Source organism: Ambystoma mexicanum, chromosome 10 (assembly GCF_040938575.1).
Source record: "Ambystoma mexicanum isolate Mex_15411 chromosome 10, UKY_AmexF1_1, whole genome shotgun sequence".
NCBI lineage: Eukaryota > Metazoa > Chordata > Amphibia > Caudata > Ambystomatidae > Ambystoma > Ambystoma mexicanum.
Window position 1 is genome coordinate 643,075,265 of NC_090932.1, and position 24,353 is coordinate 643,099,617.

General features: G+C 44.5%; 1 protein-coding gene across 6 annotated transcripts in view; it reads right to left on the minus strand.

Annotated features, from left to right (window-relative positions):
* The window catches only part of SCLY (selenocysteine lyase), a 951,200-nt gene extending 931,580 nt beyond the window's left edge, over positions 1–19,620 (minus strand). For 2 of the 6 annotated variants that reach the window (XM_069618226.1, XM_069618231.1), the window contains exon 1: positions 19,538–19,620. The gene's annotated coding sequence lies outside the window, so the exon portion shown is untranslated. Of the gene's footprint in view, positions 1–18,994; positions 19,018–19,408 lie in introns of those variants that run through there. The other 4 variants (XM_069618229.1, XM_069618227.1, XM_069618228.1 and 1 more) reach the window with 4 other exon arrangements.
* Between the last annotated feature and the right edge of the window lie 4,733 nt (positions 19,621–24,353).

Here is a 24,353-nt window from a genome sequence, read left to right on the forward strand (position 1 = left end):
TCGGGCAGGGCTGTCTCAGTCTTTGTCTCTCATACCAGAAACCAGACAGCCACAACAAGAAGTGCATATTGGTCACACACTCAATTCACCCAGGTCCCAGCCACAGGGCGTACCCACAACATACAGACACTGGGAAGGCTCTAGCCAGTCTGGACTGGACTTCACAACAACACCATATATGGAACTTCCACCCAACAGCCAGTCAGGGGGAAGGGACAGAGTCAGGGCTTCCCAGGACTTTGGGAAAACAAGGTAACAAGCAATAGAAAGCAAGAGGCCACAGGGGCCATCTTGTTTCCTATCAGGAATCAACTGATTCCAATGGCAGGGCCTGGGTATCCCAAAATGGAGGATACTCAGCGCACCTGTCAATTTCAGCATGGAGCTGCCACCAGCCCATACCCTGCTCTGCGGGCCACCCACAGGTGCCCAAAAACATACACTAAGGACACAGGGTTGTACCCCCACCCATGGGTGCCATAAGGGTATCCCATGGGTCTGTACACCAAACCAAAAACAGTTAGAGCTGCACTGCCAGGAGTCCCACATGGACTTCTGGGCAGAAGACAATACAGAAAACCATGAAAAAGGACTACAGGACAAGGACAGGGAGGCCCTGTCCCTCCAATGCATTTCCAGCATCACACTTTCCTAAAAAAGGTACCATCATCAATTGAGGGTGCGTACATGTTACATATAATCACCCTAGTTCCATGTATATTAGCCAATAATGCAATTATTCGACCTTCCTGATCTGATCTCACCCTCAAAACTTGCAGTGGAACATTCCTACGTATTAAGATAGCCACACCTCGAGATTTCGAATTATAGGAGGAACTAAAAACCTTTCCAATCCACCCTTTTCCCAATTTCTCATGTTCCCCTTGTACAAGATGCGTCTCTTGCAGAAGGCGTATGCCACTTTCCAAGTCATCCAAATAGTTCAGGATCTCCTTCCTCTTAATCACATTATTTAACCCGTTCACATTCCAAGTGACAACATTCAAATCCTCCATGTTAAAATAATTCCAGTTTAATGCACGCACATCAAATTCCACACATTCAGAAGGTACTAGACTTGAAACAAAATATAAACAGATAAGCCCTAAACCCCCTGCACCCCTCTGAAGGAAAGACATGAACAACAGCTGTATAACCTGAGAGGAACCGACCATAACAAGAGGACCCATGACCTTTCCTAAATAACTTGAACTCAAAGTATCATGAATGTTAAAAGAAAAATCCTCTCCTCAACTTCTCCCTCCCCCACTGGTATAGCATGTTAACCACACAAAAATTAATAAATCAAATCCACTCCAAAAGACCAAAACATATAAGAAACCAACCAATATTCAATTCAACCCTAGCAATAACCCATTGAATCCAAATTACATTTGTATATCCAATTTCAAACTACCAACCCCCCCCACCCCTCCCCAAGTCACAACCATATAACATACCAAGCACTCATTTGGTCAATATCCGAAAGTCCCAGGCAAATTTAACCCTCTTCCCAATCCCACCATGAGTCTCCCACTAAAAGCACACCAATCGAAATTGAACATCATATTAGTCATCATATTTATCAATATGTATTGTTGCCAATAGTTCACCCTTTGCCCCCATCTCAATAGAACTGCTCTCACGATGGGCAGATGAATAATATGAATATTCCATACTCAATGCACCCAATAAGGCTGGCCTCACCTATATCTATGACTAATTAGCAGTGATTTGTTATTAAACATACAGATAGAGTTGGGTTTCATATATCTCTAAATATAGAACTGACCAGATCATGGAAACATAACCCATAAATCTCCTGGTCCATCTCCTCCTCTGTGCTCAATTGATAAGCTTGTCCCAGGCTACGTCCATCACTAGGAACGGCTGGTAAAGGTATGGTCAATGCAAACATCCTGTACAGTTAGTTAACCCCTACCACTCACAACATTAGCAAATTGCAGATATCAATACCATGGCTAACCATTGAATCATTCAGGAACATATACTATATAGAATGCCTTTCATAATCCATTTAACTATCGAACAAGCAAGAGTCAAATAGTACATTTCTGTTCCCATTCAAAAACATGTAATCCATCACGTTTCAAAAATATCCCCTCCCCCTCAAGATACTCGACATACATATAAACAAAAAACATATGCTGCATTGTCAACCTGGCTATAGTCCTAATCCAAATGTACACTGCAGTGGGACACATGACTTGGCTCTTATTCTAACATGAAGCAGCTATGGTTCTATTATTTTAATTTATTAGTTCCATGTGCTGGCACTCATCTAGTTCCTAATTGCTCCCAATGTTATCAGAAAAGGTCACCCTGCTGCTGGAAGGTGAAGTTATTTGCCCAGAGTTACACAATTTGGTGAAGTGCAAGAGATTTGAATTTATGTACAAGGTGCCAACCACAAGCACAGTTACTTCGCAGTGCCCCCAGAGGGAAAGGAGAACGACAGAGACGGGCAAGGGAAAGGGGTCTGTGAACTAAGTGCAAGGGGCTAGTACATACATGATATTGTGATACATGATGTACAAGGTATGTGAGGAAGCACAGGAGAAATGCAGCATCAGCTAGCTCATGAGGGGGAGGAAAAGCATGGTTATTTTTGCCCCACTGCTAATACCGTGCAAAATGTAAATGGTGCCGTTGCAAGGTTTTAATAATACGGCCTCTGGTTTGCATCAAACAAGTTCTTTAGTTTTCGCTTGCAGGTATATATTGGGCGCCATTGGATTGATTGCAAGGTGTTGAAATTGCCTTAGGAAATGATGTTATGCTCAGAACAGCATCATAAAGAGGAACTCTTTGCATGGAGTGCTTTCTCTCTGGCCACCCGACAACCACTGCAACACATACGGTTCACTAACGATTGGTCTCTTCTCTGTTGATGTTTGGTTAAAGGTTTTACTTTCTTCAATGCCACGTGGGATGAATAAACTGTAATGTGTGCCCATCTACTCATTAAATTGGAGCGAGCCCCAGTGTGATTGAAAGAGACTGAAATAAAAATGAGAATAAAAATGATAATTAGAATGAGATCGAAGTCAGCAGGGCCACAACCAAAACCTGAATGAAGTCATGTAGCTGGCGCTTTTTTAAAATGTAGGAAAGGTTTTCACATTGAACGTTGTGTTTTTATTTGACCAATGCATAGTATATTTATGTCTGCTGCAACAAATCATCACTCAAGCACAACACGTAGGTCTGTTTTTTGATAGTACTGTGTGTTCATTTATGCAAGTGCTCCAAATTTGAGCAGAAAACAAGTTCGCTGAGGCATAATGAGTGGGTGATTTGCCCAATGCCACACATTGCGAGCAAGTGGGGAAAGCAGATGCTACAATCTAAACACATATGATACAAGACAGTCCACGTCGGAAAGAACCGACGCATAGTATCGTATTCACTCTTCCAGAACCCCTTGGAGTAAATGCAGGCCCCGACTACACCAGAGCTAATACAGAGAACTGTAGAGTATTCAAAATCCATACTGCAGTGTCACGGGAGCCACAGGATCGGACCACTCTCGCCTGTGAACAGCCCCACTGGAATCTGTTGTTAACCAGACCATCCAAATAAATAAATCCAAAGACAAAGCCGGTCCTCTTAAAGCAGCGTGGCATATTTCCGGTTCACTCTGAATAAACGCAAATGCAGGTCCTTTTGTTGATACGAGCCGCACACTGACGTGACGTCATCACGGCCGTCTCACACCGCAGAGTCCTCTTTCCAGACCTCTTTGCAAGATGCTTCCGTGATCAGTTTAAAGATACATGATGCACTGGTAAGCATTCCAATGAAATCAAAAATGTTTAACTGTATTTACATGTAAGCGCCATTTTGCCAATAACTTTTGGAAATGTTACAACTTCATAACCAAAGAAAAAATAAAAATAGCAGTGGGGGAGGCACAGATAACAACACTTTTGGCCTTAGGTTGCTTGTTATATGAAGATTTCACGGAATCCAACCAGGTTAATGCCTCATTAGGATCAGAAGTAACCTTCACACCCTCAGGTAGAAAAAGGGATAAAAGATTGTCTCTGTTCAAAATCGCCTTAACTCCCAGAAGGCGAGCCTTGTCTTTAGCGCTTTTGAATGACCTCCTAATCACCAAGGTTTCTTTCGGTAATCCGGGCAAATGGAAATCAGGCAGCTATTAAACTGGGCACTCTCTTTATCTCTAGCAGCTTTTAAAATATCTTCTTTCATCCTGGTGTTCATGAGTGATCAGGATCTGTCTGGCTTTCAGACCCCCCTTTTCTTCCAGCTCTGTACACCTAGTCAATGTCTCCCATGGTGATACCGTCAAAACTGTAGCAATCCTTCAAAATGTTTATCACCAGGTTTGACAGATCTTCATAGTTTTCTCTGCTTTCTCTTGAATCCCCACCAGTCTTATATTCTCGCCTCTTAACTTGAAATCCAGCTCCAATGTTTTTCCTTTTTCCTTCTGCAACTCGTCTTTCAGATTATTATATGCTCTGAAGCTGCCGGCAATTTCAGTACTCATAGCATTAGAGACACTTTCTAAGGTGGAGACCCTGGTGTCCATTTGAGAAACGTTCAAATTAAGATCTTCCATAGTAGATTTCACTTGGGAACTGTCATTTAAGCATTCCACCTGCTTGAGGAATGGTAAGCATGCATTACTGTTTGTTTAGGGCAATTTTGACCTTGTTGAGTGACTCCCCCTTTTCTCAGCAAGCGTCGGTTAAGGCAGCTTTTCACCTGTTCTGAAGCGCAAAGACCACATAACAGCGATGCAAGGTGTGGCTGGGGAGTATTGCAGGTAGGGCAGGGCAGCCCCTGGGACATGTTTACAAGTTACGCTTGATTTCATGTATCATTGATTAACCACCTCCTTGATTGAAACATAATAGAGCTTAAATGTTCATCTTCCACTCGCCATCCGATGAACAAGGTGTATCCCCCCCCCAAGCAGTAACTGTCAGAACCCGACGAAGACATGAGATTGAACTCTTGTTGTGTCTTCATCTGAAGACACAGGAGACTTGAACTCTCCTCCAATACCTTCCACGGGACAGTAGAACAGAATGCCAGTAAGTGTGCAGGCTCAGCTCCTGGAAAGTATTTCCGGGTCAACCAAAGATGGTTACTTGCCCATTCTGTGATTAGGCTAGGCTTTATGCCAGTTACCTGCACTAACAAACTGTGGTGAGACTTGCATGTCTCCCAATGCCCCCCACCCCTCAAATCGTATTTGCTTGCTTGTGCAGCAGTGGTCTCTGGTGTAGAACTTTCCTGGAAGGGAAATTCTTAAAGCTGGCGCTACATGCATCTTGTTCTCTCCTTGGCAGGAGAACACTCAGTATATCAGGGTTGCTTTCGTTCCAGTCAGCAGGCATCGCTGGCCAATCTAGAGGCTTGTCAGCGTTTTAGGCTCATTGCCAACCTACTTAACACCAGGACATGAATGCCCCACACAATCTCTGCCCCTTCGCTGAAAGGCTGCACCACGATAAGTTTACATGCATAAAGGACAACCAATATTGTGCAGGTAGGCAGTACAGCCAGCTGCGCTTAGGATGTGACCATGATGAGTGGAGTGCTAGAGTGGAGGCAGAGGAAGGGAGGGACAGAGGCATGTTAGAGGCAAGGGAAACATTTTAGCTTTGCTAGCTGGGATAGATGGCTGGGTTGAGTGAATGCTGCTGACCGAGCACAGAATGCAATCCATAGGTCACATGTGGGGTGCATTCAAATGTCCCAAACAGGAGTCCCTTTCACACGAACAGCAGGATTTCAAACACTGGAACAGAAATGGCTTGGCCTTTGTTTTCTGCAAGTTAAATTGAAGAGTCATGTGGAAAATGGGCCTACCTGTCATTACCAAAGGAAAAGTAGCATTTGAATTTACAAAAAAGATCCCTTTCAAAAAATTGACACAAAAATGGCTGGCACATGTGTGTGCAAATAAAAGTAGTTTAAATGTGAAAATGTATCACTGCAAACAGAAAAATGGCAGGGAAAAAGCCATTATGTACAGGTTGACAAAAAGCAATGATATTATGTTTCACATACAAAACATCAGTGACATTTGAAAAGCCACTTTGTGTTCATGAGAAAATGTCAGCCCAAGACAAACCCTTTTGCCAGCTGTGGGAAACTTCCCAAGGAAATCTTCCACTCCCAGTCTGGATGTCACATCTCCCATCTAATAAGCAACTGCAATAAAGTGTCCTGCTAAATGTGTCGAAATTCAGTGTTCTGCAGACCTGCTGGCTCTGAAGGCATTGACTACAGGAGAAGATCCCCTTGGCTGGATCATGACTAATGTGTGAAAATGGGGGAAGCAACTTTAAAGAGCAAGCTTCTAACGCAAAGAGACTGATAAAAAAACTGTGGGTGCAGGCTGACCCAGTGAAAACAAATGGCCGGAAGGCAATTTGTCCACATGAAGATTCGCATTTAATTTAAAAGGACATATCATTTAGGCCTTTTTCTCAGCAAACATAAGGCAGATTGATTTCATTTATGTACCATTTTTTAAGGTCATTTTCAGGCGATTTTGGAGATATAAAATTCATCCACCTGCGACTTGTGAAACTGTAATGGCTATCTAAGCTGGGTTTCACCAGATATGAACATGTTCCAAATATGAGTTGGTGAGCGGGTGGGGAATAAAATTAGGGATATGGGTACTAACTTACATATTCATAATTTATGCTTTTTATGGAAACGGCAGAAACATGCCATATGGCCGTGCTACATGGTACGGATTTAGTGGTCGGCTTATCCAATTCTCCATGATTAGCTGAATCAGAAAATATGTTTATTATGGCAGTGGCTAGCAAAATTATGCAGTTGTGATACATAACTCGTTTTTGCCAAATAGTTGAAAGGAGAACAAATGGCGATTACACAAATGGGAATTGGAGGCTGGGTTTGGGAGGAGAGAGAATGGTAACTGTCCAATCCTAGGTGCAGGATTTGTTGCAGGGTACTTCCCCCAAGATTGTAAATCGGTGGTGTAATCGCTGCTATAAAAGGGGGATTGCACTAGGAGGAGACACACAAGGGACACACAGAGACAGACAAGAGACAGACCATCAGGAAGGCTGCTGAAACTTATCGGACAGCAGTAAGCTGTAAGGAAGAACATCAGAGGAGATTGCTGAGAGTGCATCTGGGTGGAGCTGTCTATTTCTAGGAAGGCCTCAAAGCTGACTGGGTCATATGGTGGAGAGCGGGAGGCCATCTTTGGAAGTGGAGTGACCAGACCCGTGCCCTATCTTTCCAGAGTGTCCTGGATGCAGCTGGCTTTCCTGAATTTAATTTAGCCCTGGGAGACCAAAAGGTGGGGGAGTCGGCTTGCCTTGAATCCTTTCCCCCTTTATAGTGGGCGGGTGCAAAACTGCTTTAGCTTATTTAACTAAAAATATACATTTAATTAATCCCCCATTTGGCAGAACACTACGGGGTGAATTCTGTTAACAAAACTCACTTCCCTGTGTGTGCTGAACACTATAGCCTATAATTTAATTGAGTAACCCTTTTTGTCCTGCTGACCCCCGACTTGTTCTTAAATCTGTCCAACCTTTTCACCCAGCCTCCCCAACACAGGCCTTTCAGTGGAGGGGGTCTGAAATCCCTAAATTTCCCAAATCATTCCAATTTTTCTGTCCGACTTCCCCAACACAGATCAAAGTGGGGCGGGTGGGGGGAGGTTTGAAAAACAAACCACTAAATCATGTGTTTATTTTAAACCAAAAGTGTGGGCAAAATCATAATTGCCATATGTATTTGTACCAATCTTGAAATCCTACTGCTAACCTTTTTAAGCCCGCAGGAAAATCAAAATCGCACAACACTACATAATAATTGCTTTCATTATTGATCAGGGTAATTATTTCTTCAAGTGAAATTTGCAGAAAGTGCAGAATTGTGATTGTGTTCTTTTCAACTCACTTTTGTGATTTATTTATGCTGAGAGAAGTTGATTGTGTTGCGCCACGGATAAAGTGGTGTTTTGACATTTTCATGCAAATTTCTATTACTTTTCATTTAAATAAATACCAATATATTTCCAGTACCCCGGCCTGGTTCTTGGCAAATTGTTAGCTCAGGGGAGAGGGATCCAACGAGCATGATATGTGACTAAAGTAGGGCTGAAGAAAATAATCTGTTAAACAGTTTGTTGCGTCACACCTTAAGTGGGGAATGAAGGAAGGAAATCCCTGTGTTGAGGGTGGCTTCTCAATAAACCGTTACACACATGTTTGAATCCCACTGAGGTGGAATCAGGATTTCATCCATCTGTGATTGACCAGAATTAGGACAATCAGGTTTCTGGATATTTTTACTTCTTTTTAGTAGCACAGAGCTGAAACCTATGTTTTGCTTACAGGCGCAGCAGCAAACACTCTTTTAGTTGAAGTTGCGGGGCGCTTCCATTTTGGTGCATCTCTTCGGACTGCATGAGTACCGCATGTTGAAGATGACACAAAGTTTGTAGGCGTTTGGTTATTTGCCCACCCATTGATTGCCCATGTGTATAAAATATTAGGCATTTTGCAGGCACTGCTATAAAATGCTCACAAAAGCACAAACTGTTGGCACTGCCAATGCTCGATAAAGTATGAATGCAGTTGGATTTGATGCGCAAGAACCCAGCTCCGTTGTCTACCATGTGTCCGTAGGGGTTTCTGATTTTTCCTAAATATACACATTTATTTTCATCAGAATACATTTGCAAAAAAAGCCCTAAAAAGTAACGAAAGATAAATATGTATAAATACAGCCGGATACAATGCAAAAATAAATATCATAAAACCGGGAGCCTTCAGTATAGGTTACCACTTTCCATTGTAAGGGGACGGGTATAAAGAATGCACAACATCTGGTGATCCACTCACTGGTGGCAGAGGCAGATGTGCTGGCTCTTGGCCCTTCTCGAGCAAAAACCAAGAACAGTCAGCAGTTTCCCCACAGATGTCTTGTATGTGCTTCCCCCTTTCACAAAGGATCTTCGGAGGGCTGCTCTAAGAAGCTATGCGAGTGGATCATATGAATTTTGGAGGGCCAGTGGTAACAACCTGTTTGTCCTCCCAGCTTTCCGTTAGGAAGCTGCGTGATTTTGATGGTATGGCTACAGATTAGTTGTTTTTTCCAACAGTGGTGTGGAAACAGCCACTGCAAATGCTATCAAATACTGTACTGTACCATGCTGAGTTTACAGACCGGGATAAAGAAAGTGAGACTACACTTGCATCGATATAGCAATCTGCTGCGTCCAGTGAGCCTGGTGTGTGGCCCCAGCCTGCCTGTGACCAACAACAGATCCAAAATGGCTAGCTCTATTGGGAAAGCAAGAGTGGGGATTTAAATGGAGCAAACTGATATGTTAACAGGCTACAAGGGTATGTGCAAGATGGATAGTCATTCTTCAGTCCCAATTAACACAGGGCTCATCAGACAACCTCGAATTTTGCCTTTATTGCCCCACCAGTCTTCTACCTCCAAAAGCATCCCAGATTCTGGCAGCAGTGCAGCCCTTTTGGTGAAATAGACTGGGGTCATAACAGTCTTTAGCACTAAAACAATACATAATGGCAAGGGGCCACGAGGATATCAATGGAATAATCCAATGAATCATCACAATTTGCCCTACTATGCCAATTCTCTGACATCCAGAGCTTTTAAAAAAACGAAGCCAATATATCTCAATCCAGAGTTTGGAAGACTAGCTATCCAATTTAAACCCCCCCCCCAAACCCCTGCAGAAAACGGACAATGTTCCTGTTACCAGAGACTGCAGACACTTCTGCGAGTATATCTACATCCATTTCCTGTGGTTTTGTCAACAGAAACTACTGAATCCCAAGTTAATTCGTGGTATGTTACTTTGTGGGGGTAAAATGGGTATATGTAGCGGGATACGGAAGGAGCCTGGTTAGAGAGGTGATAGCAGTGTAAAAGAGAACCCCATTCAAAGTATAAAACATGGAAAATGCCATGAAATAGACTACTTCAAAGTAACTTACCAGTCCGTGATTTCTGTAGATGAAATCACATGGAACACCTACATCATGATCCCCTGAACACTACCAACACGAGTCCAAGCAGAGCTCTGCAACTATAACCTGGGTGAAGACGAGCTCTACCAATGGAACCTGACGCTAAATTAGCAACGTTCTGCCCATGCACATCCATGCAAAACATCCAGTCAGCTTTGCCAGGTCACGTACTTCATCCTCTGCCCTAGCACTGTTAACCCCCAAATGAGCAATGTTTAAACAAGCCGTTATTTTCAGCAAGCACAAGCTTTGATAATGCACATCCTAACCTAGCCCCAACTCAGCTTTACAGAGCATCCACATATGTATACCAATACTCTCTCACTCGCAGCCCCATCACATCTCTGGCAACAGGCCTCCATCTTTAGTTCTGCAGTAACGCGTGGGAATTATTCCTCCTGGCACAGCCCTCGAAGGTGTAATATGTTACACATGTAACATACTTTTTAACGCAGTGGGTGATTATTTATGCGATGAAAACATTTTTAGAATGGACAACCTGCATTTTGGATGCACCATTCTTTGGATCAAGGGCACATACAATTATATGTTATTTGTGTTGGTCACATAAGAGAAGGTCTCTCAAGCGAAGAATTTGTAATCAAATTTGATTTGAAAGTGTTTTTAAATGTGGCAAGGGTGCTAGAACCGCTTTGCTCTTGATCCCAATAAACTTCGAGTGATACGTACCCAAAGACTGACCCGAGATACCCCAGATGTCTATGGTAGACTTCAATCAAACATTAAGATGCAGGGCCTCGGCAGACTACGACTCTTCCCCATGACAAGGCCCCCTGTCTTGCACTTCTGTGGAACAGATAATACTTTACAATCGTTCCAGTAGGCGGTCTCTGCTCTTCACACCACTCCCTATCATGGGTTATCTGTGCTGGTATGACGGATTTAGCAGAAGTGAAGATACCAAGAGCTTTTCTTATCAGAACGCTGTCCCTAAACTCCGTTTACAACGCACATGTGATCCAATCTGCTTTTTTTTTATGGATACACATTCCCTCCCCTCAATTGCACTTCCGATAAGAGGACGCAGGGTGTTTGGCTCTACAAAAGGGTTTGATGCAGATTATGATCATGGGTAGTCATTTTCTTTATCAAAATGGGTTTCTTTCAGAAAGCAGCCATTTACAGGTACTCGCATGTATTAATGTCCAACATAACCATGTAGCACTATTTATGCAGTCACCATATATGGCCAAAATACATCATATACCAAAGTGAAGTCTTACATTAGAAGGTGCAATCAATCATATACGAGAACACCTTTGTATTCACCAGTCTTGCATTCACTGGTACCACCATCGTATGGCAGAAACACCTTGAAAGACCAGGTTTATATCTAAACACCATTTAGTTGGGTCCATATTCTACCATGAGATGTCAGAACATCTTCATATGCAAAGGTTCAGCCTGGCAGATGGAGCGACACATACCTGCATACTGCTGTATATAGTCGCAATAAAACTTAATTCGGATTCCAAAATCCATAAAAGTACAACAGGGACCATCAACCACTTTCTTTGCTTGGCATTTTTGGGGCAGAAAAACAGGAAGTGTGCCAAATCCTCCAAACCCGCTCCATAGACAGGGCAAACAGCATGAATATTCAGTCCTGTTCTCTTCGCTATTATTTCACCGAGTGGTAGACAGGTAAAATCAGCCCTGTTGATGTGGCTTCTTTGTGATTTTTTTGTGGGACTGATCCAAATAATCGTTTATTCCATTTGTTGATAATAGCATAAAACGTTTGAAAGATTTGCAATCTCTAAAGTTTCTCTTTTGTCATAGAATCAGGCTGTCACTCTCTTTCCCATTTTGCGACTCCCTGACCTAGTCAATGAGCTTGGCATATCAAAAATCCCCTCCAAATGTAAGTTCTGAAATGCTATTTTTATATAACACAGCCAACTAATTTCATTTGCCCCATTGAGCTTGGAGAGGTTTCTTATAAGATGCTGGGACAGGGAAGCACTGGGAATAGCGCAGAACCTGAGGCCACAGTAAAATTGGTTCTCTTACCACTTCATCCACAATATAGCTCAGGCCTAGTTCATTGTGGACCGCAAAGTTCAGTGCCGACATTGGTAGCGCCAGCAACTTCTTCAGGAATGCGTTTTCTTCACATTGAACTCCTTTCTGGTTCCCGTAACCCCAAATTGCAGCTCCACATTTTACTATTCCTCTGGTCCTAGCCATATAGATCGGTTTAATGATCTTCAGCAGCTGCTGTCTGTGTTGCCCCATGGACCTGAAAATGCCCCCTACTGACTGCCTCATACTGCACAGTTGTTTTTAAAAGGGGGCCTGAGGGAAAAAAGCCTGTTAGAAACTGACTCCCAAGAAGTGGAGTGAGTCGACCCGAGGAATTGGATTCGTCCCACACCAGTGTCCTAAATTTCCCAGCTTACTAAATGGGCTACAGTACATTATTGCAGATTTTTACTATTTACCTGCTGATTAATTCTCACATGAAGGCTACATAGCTGTTAATCACATTGCAACGAGTCTGACTGCTATAAGCACGGAAATCGTCTGCATAGATTAGGACTGGCAATGACATGACCCCTATTTTTGGGACGTCTGTGTGAAAATCTACTAGTACTTCATGCAGCTTATTAATGTACTCGGAAAATAAAATCGGGGCAAGTACGCATCCTTGCCTAAAACTAGCCTGGCTCGGAAACTAAGGCGTGAAGTGACCTCTGCTCCTGATCTTACACATGCCACATTGTTCTCGTGTAGGGACATTAGGAGATCCAGGTTCTCTACTGGAGATCGTAGGACCTCAGCACCTGCCATAGCTTTGTTCTGTTGACCTTATCAAACGCAGTGCTGAGGTACATGAATGCAAGGTACACTGGCTCTTTCTTTATATACAATGAGTGTGCAATAATCAGGTAGAGATTTAGGCATTGGTCAATAGCACCAACTAAAGGACGAAATCCAAGTTGGATTGAGGATAATACTGAATTTGCCCAATCCCCTATTATCTTCAAAGGGCATCTCCCAAAAAGTGTACAACTTGAATTAAGGAGTGAAATAGGGTGATAAGACTGGGGGACTCTCTACTCCCTTTTGTAAATAAAGGGACAATAATTGCATTCATCCTATTTTCCAGGAAAATGAACGTCACCGTTATCGCATTGAACAACCTTGCAAGGATGCGTCCCCAAATCTCGATAAAATCGTGGTAGTAATCTACCGGAATTCCATCCGAACCTGGTGCTCTATTCCTTTTTGACATTTTAATAGCCATTATTACATCTGAGTAGCCAAATTTCACTTGGCTGTTGGTCAATGCTCACAGTTATTTGCCCCTGGTGGACTGAGCCTCCCAATTGCCCATCTCCTCGTAGGCTCCTATATTCCTAGCTTGTATTCTTATAGAGATATGAGAAATGCGCATCCCGGCCACTTTCCGGGATCATAGTCTCTAAACCCGATACTTGGGCCCAATATACAAAGGGTTTCAATTCACTGCCGCCCAAAGGTTTTTATAGTTACTTTCCAAGCTGGCCGCCTCCAGCGATTCCCAGGCATTACTATCGATTTGTGATTTCCGTTTTTCTACGGCTCTTTAATAGAGAAATGTTGCCAATATGAATTTGCACCTCTGCACAATTTTATCCATTAGTAATGAGAAGAGGACCCTTCTTGCTGGCCTGCACTGCTGATCAAACCAGCCTTGCGGGGCTCCTTTCTTCTTACCCAATGCTCTTTTTAGTAGGAAAAAACCCTTGGTCCCTCTTGTGAGGTCCTCATAATTCAAGATGATTGACTCTGGCGTTGCCAGCTCGTCTAATAACAACGTGGATTTTTGAGTGTTTAGTTTCAGGATTTGATCCCCTAACCAGGGTTTGTCTGCCAGCTCCCATCTAAGGAATTTGGTAGCAATGCCCCTGGAGGTCAGCCCTTCCAGGTGGTTAATTATGTTCCTGCAAGGTGCTGTTACATTTAACTGGATCACCAAAGCCAGGCCGTAGTGATCACTGAAGAGGACAGGCTGTGTGCTAAAATCCACTATCTGGTTCCACAGATTTGTTGTTACCATAAAGTAATCAATTAATATACATTTCTAGGTTGTCCCTAATTGCAGGTTCAGTGATTCTTTTGTTCCAGGATAAAATGGATATTTTCCCCACATTCCTTCCCTCACCTGCTAGTTATTGTGTGCACCCTGTTTGTTTTGTACTTTCTCCAACCCTCCCCTCCCCTCCGTGTGGAGAATACCATGTTCCTCTGATCTACGCTGGGCAGTTATGGCCAGGGTGCGATGGCCGGTTGACACCCTTATTATGGTGGTATTGGCCCCCACCAGCCCATTTGAAGTTGGTGTCTTTATCATCATCTCTCCTGGCCCCCACCGACCACCCTGTTTCTTCCCAATTGGGCCATCAAAACTGCTTCCGAGGGGGAACCTGAATAGCACACACATATACTTGCTCTAACGCCTGCTTGGAGGGTCGATAGCGGCCAAACTGGGCCTGACACAGTCTTGATTCTAGTTCGGCTTTTGTCAGGTCAATTATTAGGCAGTTTGGGTCAACATTATTCTCCATGCTGCAATCAGGCCCTTTGCCCCTCGTGACCTTGCCCCTCTCCACCAGACTCACCCCTTCGGTCAAGTGTTTATAACCTGGATGCCATGCAAGTGACAGACTTCCACCTTTATGTCCTCAAACACTTCAATCCCCCTCAGTGCTAGTGCAAGATGACAGTTCAAAATACAAAGCCGGAAGTTTAGATACATTTCTTAAGCGCATGGCCACCCGAGGGTATCTTGGCGCAGTGTTCAGACCAAGTCCCAACAGGGTAGTGACTAATACCTAGAAGAGTGCAGTTTTGAGTGCTTTTCTAAAAGCCAGGTGATTCGATAATTTCCTGATTGAGAGTGGCAGCCCATTCCATAGTTTGGCAACTATGGAGAAGGCAGGACCTTGCGTGACGAAACCTGGGTATAAGAAGATCCGCAGAGGAGTATCGTAGCAGGTGCTCAGGGCGATAGCAAGTCAATTTTGATTGGAGAATCCTTGAGAATGGAGGGCCCGGTGAACTATGCACAGGGCTTTAAATCTGATACGCTGGCAAACAGGCAGCAAGTGCAAGGATCGTAGCACCGGAGATATGTGGGCACCATAAAGGGTGCCAGTTGCCATTCGGGCTACTAGATTTTGTAGACGCTGTAACCGCTGCGTGAGACCATTGGGTTGGGCTAAATACAGTTGTCTAAGAGAGATAGAACCAAAGCCGCAGAGGGCAGAGAGGCTCGGTGATAAGAGGAAGCACTTTCTTCAGGACCTCAAATTGGTAACGGCCTGATGACAGACTGCTGCAACTTCATTCGCCATGGACAGGGAGGCTGAGAGAATAACCCCCAGGTTTTTCGCTTTACCAACCCGAGTAGGGAGGCGGCCAAGGATAGAAGGCAAGAAAGAGGAGACCCAAACCGAGGGATCAGGGGGACACCCAACCACCAGGACCTCTGTCTTTTCTCCGTTCAGTTTGAGCCAGTTGTAGTCCATCCACTCACCAACGGCAGTCAAGCAGCTCTGGAGGCACGACAACACATCAGCTCGGTCTCGATCTAAGCAGATCAGGATTTGGGTGCCGTCGGCGTAGAAGTAGCAATTGAGACTGCGGGAGCGGATGAGACACACCAAGGCCCAAATATAGATGTTGAATAAGATCGGAGAAAGAGACGAGCCCTGTGGGACACCACACGTGAGGTGACAGGGGGTAGAAAGGAAAGGTGGCATAGAGAGAGTCTGCTTGCAATCCGCCAGGAATGAGGTGAACCAGGCTAGTACCTGGCCAGATATTCCTATCTGGGCAAGAGGAGACAACAGGATGGGGTGGTCGACAGTGTCGAACGCCGCTGATAGATCTAGTAGAATCAGGGCACCCACCCCACTTGAGTCCACAAGCCTGGAAACAAGCACACTCTCAGTGCCTCTGCCAGGTCTGAAGCCGGCCTGTGCAGAGTTAGAAACATTAGGGGTTTCAAGAAAAGACGAAAGTAAGGGTGCAACCAAGGATTCAAGTAGTTTAGACAAAAAGGGAAGCAGAGAGATAGGATGTAAATTGGCTAAAACAGTCGGGTTAAAGCTAAATCGAACATTGCACCCTTTACACAACATGCAGTGTGAAAGTATTATAGTTGGAAACAGTTTAAAGGAAATGTCGGATACCCACAAAACATCCAAAAGGGCTTTCACCAATGCTCTTTTATAGGCATATTTATTTCCATGTGTTAACCCCTTGAAGCAGCAAATCAAATGCGTCTCCCTCCGACCACTGAGGGGAAAGGGGAGGTCTTCTTTAGGTACCTCTTGCACAGTTCCCCAGTCCATTTGCAGCTTGCCAACTGACAGATTAGCTGTTGCTTGTTTACCTGGCACCTTACTTCCCTTGTTGTTACCATCTGCACTGGGAATGGCTGTTAAGTCTTAGACCGTCCCCCCCATCCCCTAACACATTAGTTGTTTGCGTACGGGTGCTCATGCATCTAAATACAGCACTTTGTTCTGTGGCTGTGCTCCCCGCAGTACTTCCTTTGGTGACTGAATTAATCAATAACAGCCGTTGTAGTTCTGCAGAGTTCCCTTGCATCATAGGCCTTTGATAGCTGGTGGGTGCATGACCAGCTCAGTCACCATATGCCCCCCCCCGGGGAGTTTACCCTGGTGTGCATGTATGACATCGATTTGCTCAACCTGCTAATCGCCTCCAGGCAAACATCCAATCTCCCTGCATCTCCCTCACTTCTAGCTAAAGAAATCCTAAGGGCATCCTTCAGTTCTAAATATGCAGCAGTGAGCTTGTTCAGATATTTAGCAAAGTACGTTTAGCTGCCCATGTTCTTACTTGTGTGCTGACTCCCCACTCCATCGGAATCCATATTGCCATCATCGATTACTGGAGCCATACAGTTCTGTGTTCCAGAAGGCCCATACTGAAGGGCCAAAGGCGAGCTTGCCACACTGCACAGCTCCCCCTCCTGTGGCACAGCTATGGATTTCACTGGCTCAGAATCCACTAGGGTGTAGTCTGCAGCTCCTTGGATGTGGTAAACTTTGATCGCCCAGGGGATCTTTAATGAGATTATTGGAAGCTCCTTGAACTGGTCCCTATGGTGTCTGCTTCTAGTGAGGCTGACAGGGCTGGAACCGTCCACCTCAGTATGAGATGAACTGGCCCATTCCAAGTCTGACTCAGCTCAGTATTGAAATTTACTGCACACATATCCGGAGAACAACGGTCAAAACATGAGAGAACATTGTGTGGTGACTTAATCTCGTCTCTCATTGTGTGAGGTTGGAGACATGTCTCTTCATAGTACCGGTCAACAGAACGTTCCAAAGCTCTCAGGATTGATCTATCCGATGAGCCCACCGCTTTGGTTGAAATAGGGGTATTGCTACTTGGTAAAGGGAGCATGGGGAGTTTCCCCATACCCTGCGCAGAGTTGGTTGCCCGCCCAAAAACTGAGTTTGTGTCCCCAGCATGTGGGCCTGCCAAATCCCTGCCGGGGGAGAAAGTCATTAAATCATTTGGTGCCAACTGGTTTTCCGCCCTACTATGCTCGGACGGTCCCGGTGTGTAAGCTTCCTTATCAACGCCTCCCTCTGGTGTTAGATCTACCAACGTGTTTGTTTCACTCAGATGGATTTTCCCCAACGCTCTACCCCCGCCAGTTACAGGGGTTGTTTTCAGAGCCTATGTACTGCATGCCACCCAGTTTATTGTGACTTGCCTGGTTGGGTTTGGTGCCCTTGCTCCTGCTGCCTTTACGCTGAGACTTTTGATGGCCACACTTCTTACTGCTCGCCTTCCTGGCTCTGAGCTTTGCCACCATAGTGAGAAACAGGTGCAAGTAGAGATTGATCACTTGGATTGGCACTAAGGAACATATCGCCAAAACTTCCCGGAACGCACTGCAGGTTGCAGGCATACCTGCCTAACCTCTAGATTTTTCCCAGAGACTCAGGAATTTTAACCATTTCTCCGGGTCTCCGGGGTAGTCCCTGGAATCTCAGGAATTCTTGTGTTCTTTCCGGACCCCGTCAGATCCTCCACCCGATTGGCTGCCAAAGACTGCTGCCGGTAGCCAATCGGGTGGAGATTTGCGCGGACCCGGAAACGGCGCAAATGTGCCTCCAATGAGCCCGTTGTTGGGGTGGGGGGCAACTTTCACTGATTGCTTTTTTAAAAATCCTTGCAGGACTTCGCCACCGCGGCTCCCTGCTCGAGTGTGGCTTTGTCTCTGCAGCAATGACTGTAACGCTTCCAGCACATTGGCAAAAATAATGCAGGTGAAACAAAATAACACGTTTATTCTGCTTCACCTTTCATTGTTTTTTGCCGACTTTCAATGCGAACACCCGTTTCTTTTGCTTTCGTTCTTTTTGCCAAGTTAGGGTGGACTCAGCCCCACTGAACCACAGCTATCAGGTTTGCAGGCTTGACAACTCACAACTGCACTAAATAACCTGATGAAAAACTACTAAGGTGAAATGTCCAATTTCGGTACTGCAGAATTCAGGGAAAACCTTTGTATTGGTTCTCGGAGTTTACATGTGAGCATTTTAACGCGTTGATTTTATGGAAGGCGAATCCACTTGCAATTCGGGTGGTTGTGAAAAGGCAATTTAATGAAATATGCATATTTCAATTTGAATTGCAAATTTCTGACGTCACATTACAACAGAGTTCACCCTTTTGACATGTGGGCAGGGACATGTGAAAACGGGCGGTGTTTTGTGTGACTGTGGGTGGGGCATATATCTCAGGATTTATTTTCAAATGAAGGCAGGTATGGTTGCAGGTTGCACTCACTGCAGCATGCCTTGGTCTATAATTCATGCTCACGCTGTGTCATGTGCACAGAACTACTAGCAGCCGCCTCCAATACTAACCTCAAAAAATGTCAGTTTCCGCCCTCAAGCAGATAGGTAGCCAAACGGACACACGCAGTCCAGCCAAGCCCACTCATAGTTTCCGCCTCCCCTCCCCTCTCATATAGCAGGGGTTGAAGGTTGTTGTAAGGACCTTAGCAGCAGCAGTCGACTGCAGTCAGGCCAGCAACGACTTAAGGCAGTAGGGTACGGAGAAAGGAGAAACAGACAGAGGCAGATAAAAGCACACAGATTGTGGAACAGGGAGCATTAAACGAAATAGAACTATGCAATGGGAATAAAAGAAGGTATCCATGCACCAGCAAACTCCCAAAGCTCCTAAGCGACCAGGACAGTACAGACTGTGAGATAAAAGTTTAGAGGCCAAGCTTGCACGTCTCGGGTCCCGCTCCCAAGCTGCTCTCAACAACTCACGGCAAGTGTGCTGATTCCTGGCACTCGGGACCAGCCTCTAAATGCAGCTCAACCTCCAACTAAACTGGCTAGCGGCAGTTTCTAAATTCAGAAAAAGTCCAGCCTTAACAGCACCAATTCTGCAGGTACCTCTGCAAGCCCCTGCTGGTTTTCCCACAGGCGCTGCCGTTGCTGTTTCTGGAATTCCGTTAGAGGAAAGGACCTCGTAACGTGGGTAACGTGCACTGAGAGAAACAGAGCCTCAGCCGCTTCCGACAAGAAAAAAAGAAATGATCTCGAAATAGTGTCTAGCGAACAGCAACACAAATACATGCAAACATAACAGCGCACAGACTTCTTCTACTCCATAAATAATTTTGTAGTTGAGGGTTCAGTTCTTGTATTGCTCATAAAAGCACACATTGATATGCCGATTTGATTGGTCACAGACATTTGTCACTTCTCTTTGCACATTGCCGTGCTAGGTACATCATAATCACTGGAAATAGGTGCTTTACTCATATTTTCCAAAAAAGTCTCCAACTTGCAGCAGACAACCCCTCATTCACAGAGCAGGCAAAGAACCATTATGAACAGTGCAAGCTTTCCCCAGACACGAAGTCCAGTGCAAGCCAAAGCAGCAGTGCATACTTCACACCCACAGAACAGGTAAATCACAGCTCGTCCACGTTTATTGAAAGCTTCTCAGACATCACAAAGCCAGCACAGGAGTTAGCAGTGCAAGGTAGTATCCCTCCAAACTGCGCCCCAAAACGCAGGTACATTACAGCTAACAGCAGTGTGTAATATCTTGGTACCCGAAGAACACCCGGACCAGCAGGTAAGATATTAAGTAGGTTTATTGTAAAGTAGTACCCAGGAACAATATTAGCATGTCCCCTTCAAGCCAGCATATCTCCAACTGACAAGTATAGAACCCAGCTCCAGAGAACAACACTCCAACACTCCACTCATGCTGATCTCACCACACCAAAAAAATAAAATAATTGAACACCCTCATGTTGAGGGATAGATATTTCTGTTTCCCCAGGTAAACCAATGCACGTTGGAGGAAAGGACCCTCTAACGTAACATCACGTCCAGCCATCTTTGCTCTAGGCACATCCCAGGGCCTCCTAATGGAAGGAGACTACACAGCAGCAGGCGTCTGGATAGAATTCATGTCAATTGGGGCACCTTTACAACTGTAAACCTGCGCACTGCCAGCAAGGGAATTGTTGCCTGTACTGATACGCTGCTTGCACAGGTTAAGCACCTGCTTGCACCATATGAGTAGCCCCTGGCAACATTAGAAGCACTTGCCTACAATTTAAGATTTTAAATTTGAGAATTGAGGGATTGTATTGGGTTCCGTTACATTTCAGTGTGCCATTACATTTGCATTGCATATTATTTGCATTTTTTAAGCCACATTTTTATTACTGCAGTATCTAATCCTAGCAAGTGGCAATTGTGCAACAATGCAGGAGCTAACCATTCATCCACCACAACCATTTCTGGCAATGGCAGGAGACCCCCTTATTCTGTGGAAGTTGTATTGGGGGAACTATATGGATGCTATTGACAATGACAGTTTCACAGCAATTAAGAGGAAACAATTACTTCCAAACTCCCTGGGCCCTGAAGGGCACAGGATTTATAGGGAATTACCACCTCGAGGGGCGAGTGAAGGAGAAGGTGTGGATGAATATGAACGAGTATTGAGAGCCCTTGATGAATACTACCAGCCAAAGACTAAAGTAGCTGTCAACAGATACTATTTCTACACGAGGAAACAAGACTGCAATGAAACAGTGTATGTGAATGCTTTTAAGAAACTAGTGGTATTGTGTATCTTTGGCAGAGGAGTAATGCAAGAAGAATGAATTCGAGATCAGATAATTATCCACACAAACAGCAGCATTGTTCAAGACAGACTATGGATGTGTGGAGATCCTTCACTGGATGAAGCTATGGTGATCACCAAGAAAGACGAGCACACATTGACATGCAGCAAAGTTATAAAGGAGCGAGAAAGGGACTTGGCAACCAAAGTGACTAAGTTGAATGGTGTGAAACCTAAGCGAATTTTAAGGAGACAACGATGATCCAAAGTAAAGACTGGATAGGGAAGGAAGCTATGAAAGTCATGGCGGACAGCAGTGGAGAAGAAAGCAGAAAGAAGAGTTTTCTTGGGAAGTGTTTCTGATGTGGGAAGAAGCAACACTATGCCAATTCTCAATGTTGTCCTGCATTGAATAAGAAGTGTTCAAATTGTGGCATGAAGGGCCATTTCAGCATTGAAATGTATGTAAAATTGTATGTAGTAAAAAGAAAGTCAATCCAAAGATGAGATGTTTACAAGAGGAAGATGAGGGGGAGGAAAAGAAGTTGTCACTATGGTGAGAAATGGTACAACAAGAAAGCCCCCAAGAGCATGTTTTCAATCAATGGCATTGTTTCTGAACTTACTGTAGATTCTGGTTCACCATATACCATAATTACAAAGTAAAAATGGGAAGAACTGCTTAGAAAGGGATATGATCCTGTATTGAAAAGGCACGATATAAGAAATCCAGGTGCATTTGAAGGTTTGAGAATACAAATATTGGGTTAGCTAGCCCTTAGTGAATTCAAACGCATGTTAGCCTAAGTCAAAGTTTATGTGGTGTCCAAAGGAGTAAATCTTTTTAGGTTGGGATGTCCATGCGAAACTCCAAATTAAGCTCAATCGAGGTAGTAAAGAGCCTATGTTGATTATAGTAGATAACACGATTGTAGTAGTTAACAGTGAGAAAGGCAGGATTAAATTTGTCAGAGGAAAGAGAGTTTTCCCCCCAATTTATTTAATGAAAGCATTGGAAAATTGCAATGATACAAACACAAAATACAGTTGCAAGAGGGCGTTCAACCAATGTCACATACTGTAATACACATACCTATAAAATTGAGAGAGGATGTTAAAACAGTATTACACAGATTGGAAAGTGAAGTGGTGATTGAGGAAGTGGATGCGTTCAAGTGGGGTTTTCCCATTGTGGTTGCTAGAAAACCCAATGGCAAAGTAACGATATGCATGGATTTGAGGGAGTTCAATAAAGCCATAATTGTTGAGAAACACTGTCTACCTGTATATCATCAAGTACAATTGCACCACGATTACTGGAAATACACCACTTAAAATGTAAAGCGATGAAGGCTGTTGAAAAAACACCTTATCCACAAAATAATGATGAGTTGCGCTCCTTTTTGGGATTAGCAGATTATTATAACAAGTTTGTGGAGCACAAATTACTCAACCTTTGTGAGTGCTTATGTTATTTGGCACTTAAATAGCACTCCATATATCGTTAGTATGACCTCAAAGCGCCCTTGGGTTGAATGCCCTCTGGGGCCGTAGTCCAGGTCAGTTGAGAGAATAGGGCACCATAGGGTGCTTGGGAGCACTCAATATGTGAGCAGCTGATGTGATTGCCTGATGGTAGTTGCATCCTAACAATAGGTGTGGTGGTATTGAGAGATCAGTTGAATGCATGCAGTCTGATGGTTGGTTTCCAAGACTGCATTCTGTCGGCATTAGACCTGTGTAGGATGCTTATGTGTGCAGCTGGGCCGATGTTTTTGTGGGGTATAGCTGGTTTCTAGTAGGATGTTGAGGTGTTTGTGGAGTAATGCTTGTATGAGAGCAGCTAGGCTGAAATTGATCGAGGGGTGTAGCTGCACCAGTGTGTGGCTGTAGAATAGAAAGTGAGCATAGTGATGCGAGAGGTGAGTGTCTGGAGTGGATGTATTACTCTTACGAGCCCACTGTTCCGAATTACATTCACGCGTTTCATGGTAGCTGCAATCAGAGGGAGATGGCACAGGAGGCCGCTAGGGATGTGTAGTAGACTCAGGAAGTGGATAGTTATCAGTCATAAAATCTAGCGCCTGAAGGACGCTAAGGTTGCCATCTGTGGTAACCATTTCCTGACTCGGTCTTGGTGATTTATTAGTCTCTTTCAGTGGTGTAATTTCTCGGTATCTCCTCAAACATTTGTCCAATGGCTGTAATTACTTTCCAATGTAATGTAATTGAAGTCGTGGTCCATGGTGTTGCAGCGTTTCAGCGGCCCTCGATGGTCTTAATCAGGTTTACGGAAAGAGCTAGGATTTTAGAGCTTTGCGGAAGGCCATGTAGTATTGGATGTGTCAAATATGTGGGGGAGTCACTTCCAAAGAGTTGGAGCTAGGTTGAGAAGGCGGATCCTCCAATCCTGGCTGAATTGGAGGTTGGAATCACTAGTAAGAGGGCAGTGCTTGATCTTAGGGTGTGTAATGGGAGGTAGGGTTTAATCTTCTACTGTAAGTATGTTGGGCCGGACTTGTGCACCGCTTGGTGGGGGAATGCATAGGGTTTTGAAGGTGGCCCTTGGTCCGACAGGGAGCCAGTGAATGGTGCAGAGAGCGGGGGAGATGTGGTCTCTGTGTCCCAGGGCAAGGAGTTTGGCAGCAGCGTTTTGGGCTCTTTGGAGTTTAAGTTGGTATGTCGGTGCTCCAAGGTATAAGGAGTTGGCATAGTCCAGTCTCAACATAACAATGGACTTAACAGCGGTGGTACCGCTGCTGCTTGGGCTAACGCTTTGCTGCAGTCCAACAGTTATGTTCGCTAAGATTGCGATGCTTTGATCACCACAATGAATAGAGTATTCAAAACCAGGTACAAATCACAAACGACAGACCAGGAATTCCTAACCCTCCAACAAGGGGGTTTGCCTCTTCTTACCTATCTTGCAAAATTCTATCAATTGGCAGCAGGGTCTGGTTGGCCCGAGGACAAAAAGGCAGCTGTCTTCTACAAAGGCCTTTCTGATGACTTAAAGAATATGTCGGCCTCTGTGCCTGTGGTACCGACAGGGTTTCCAGAACTCTTAGATCTGGTGCTTCAGATCAATGCGCAGAGAGCTGAACGAAAGGGTGAGAAGAA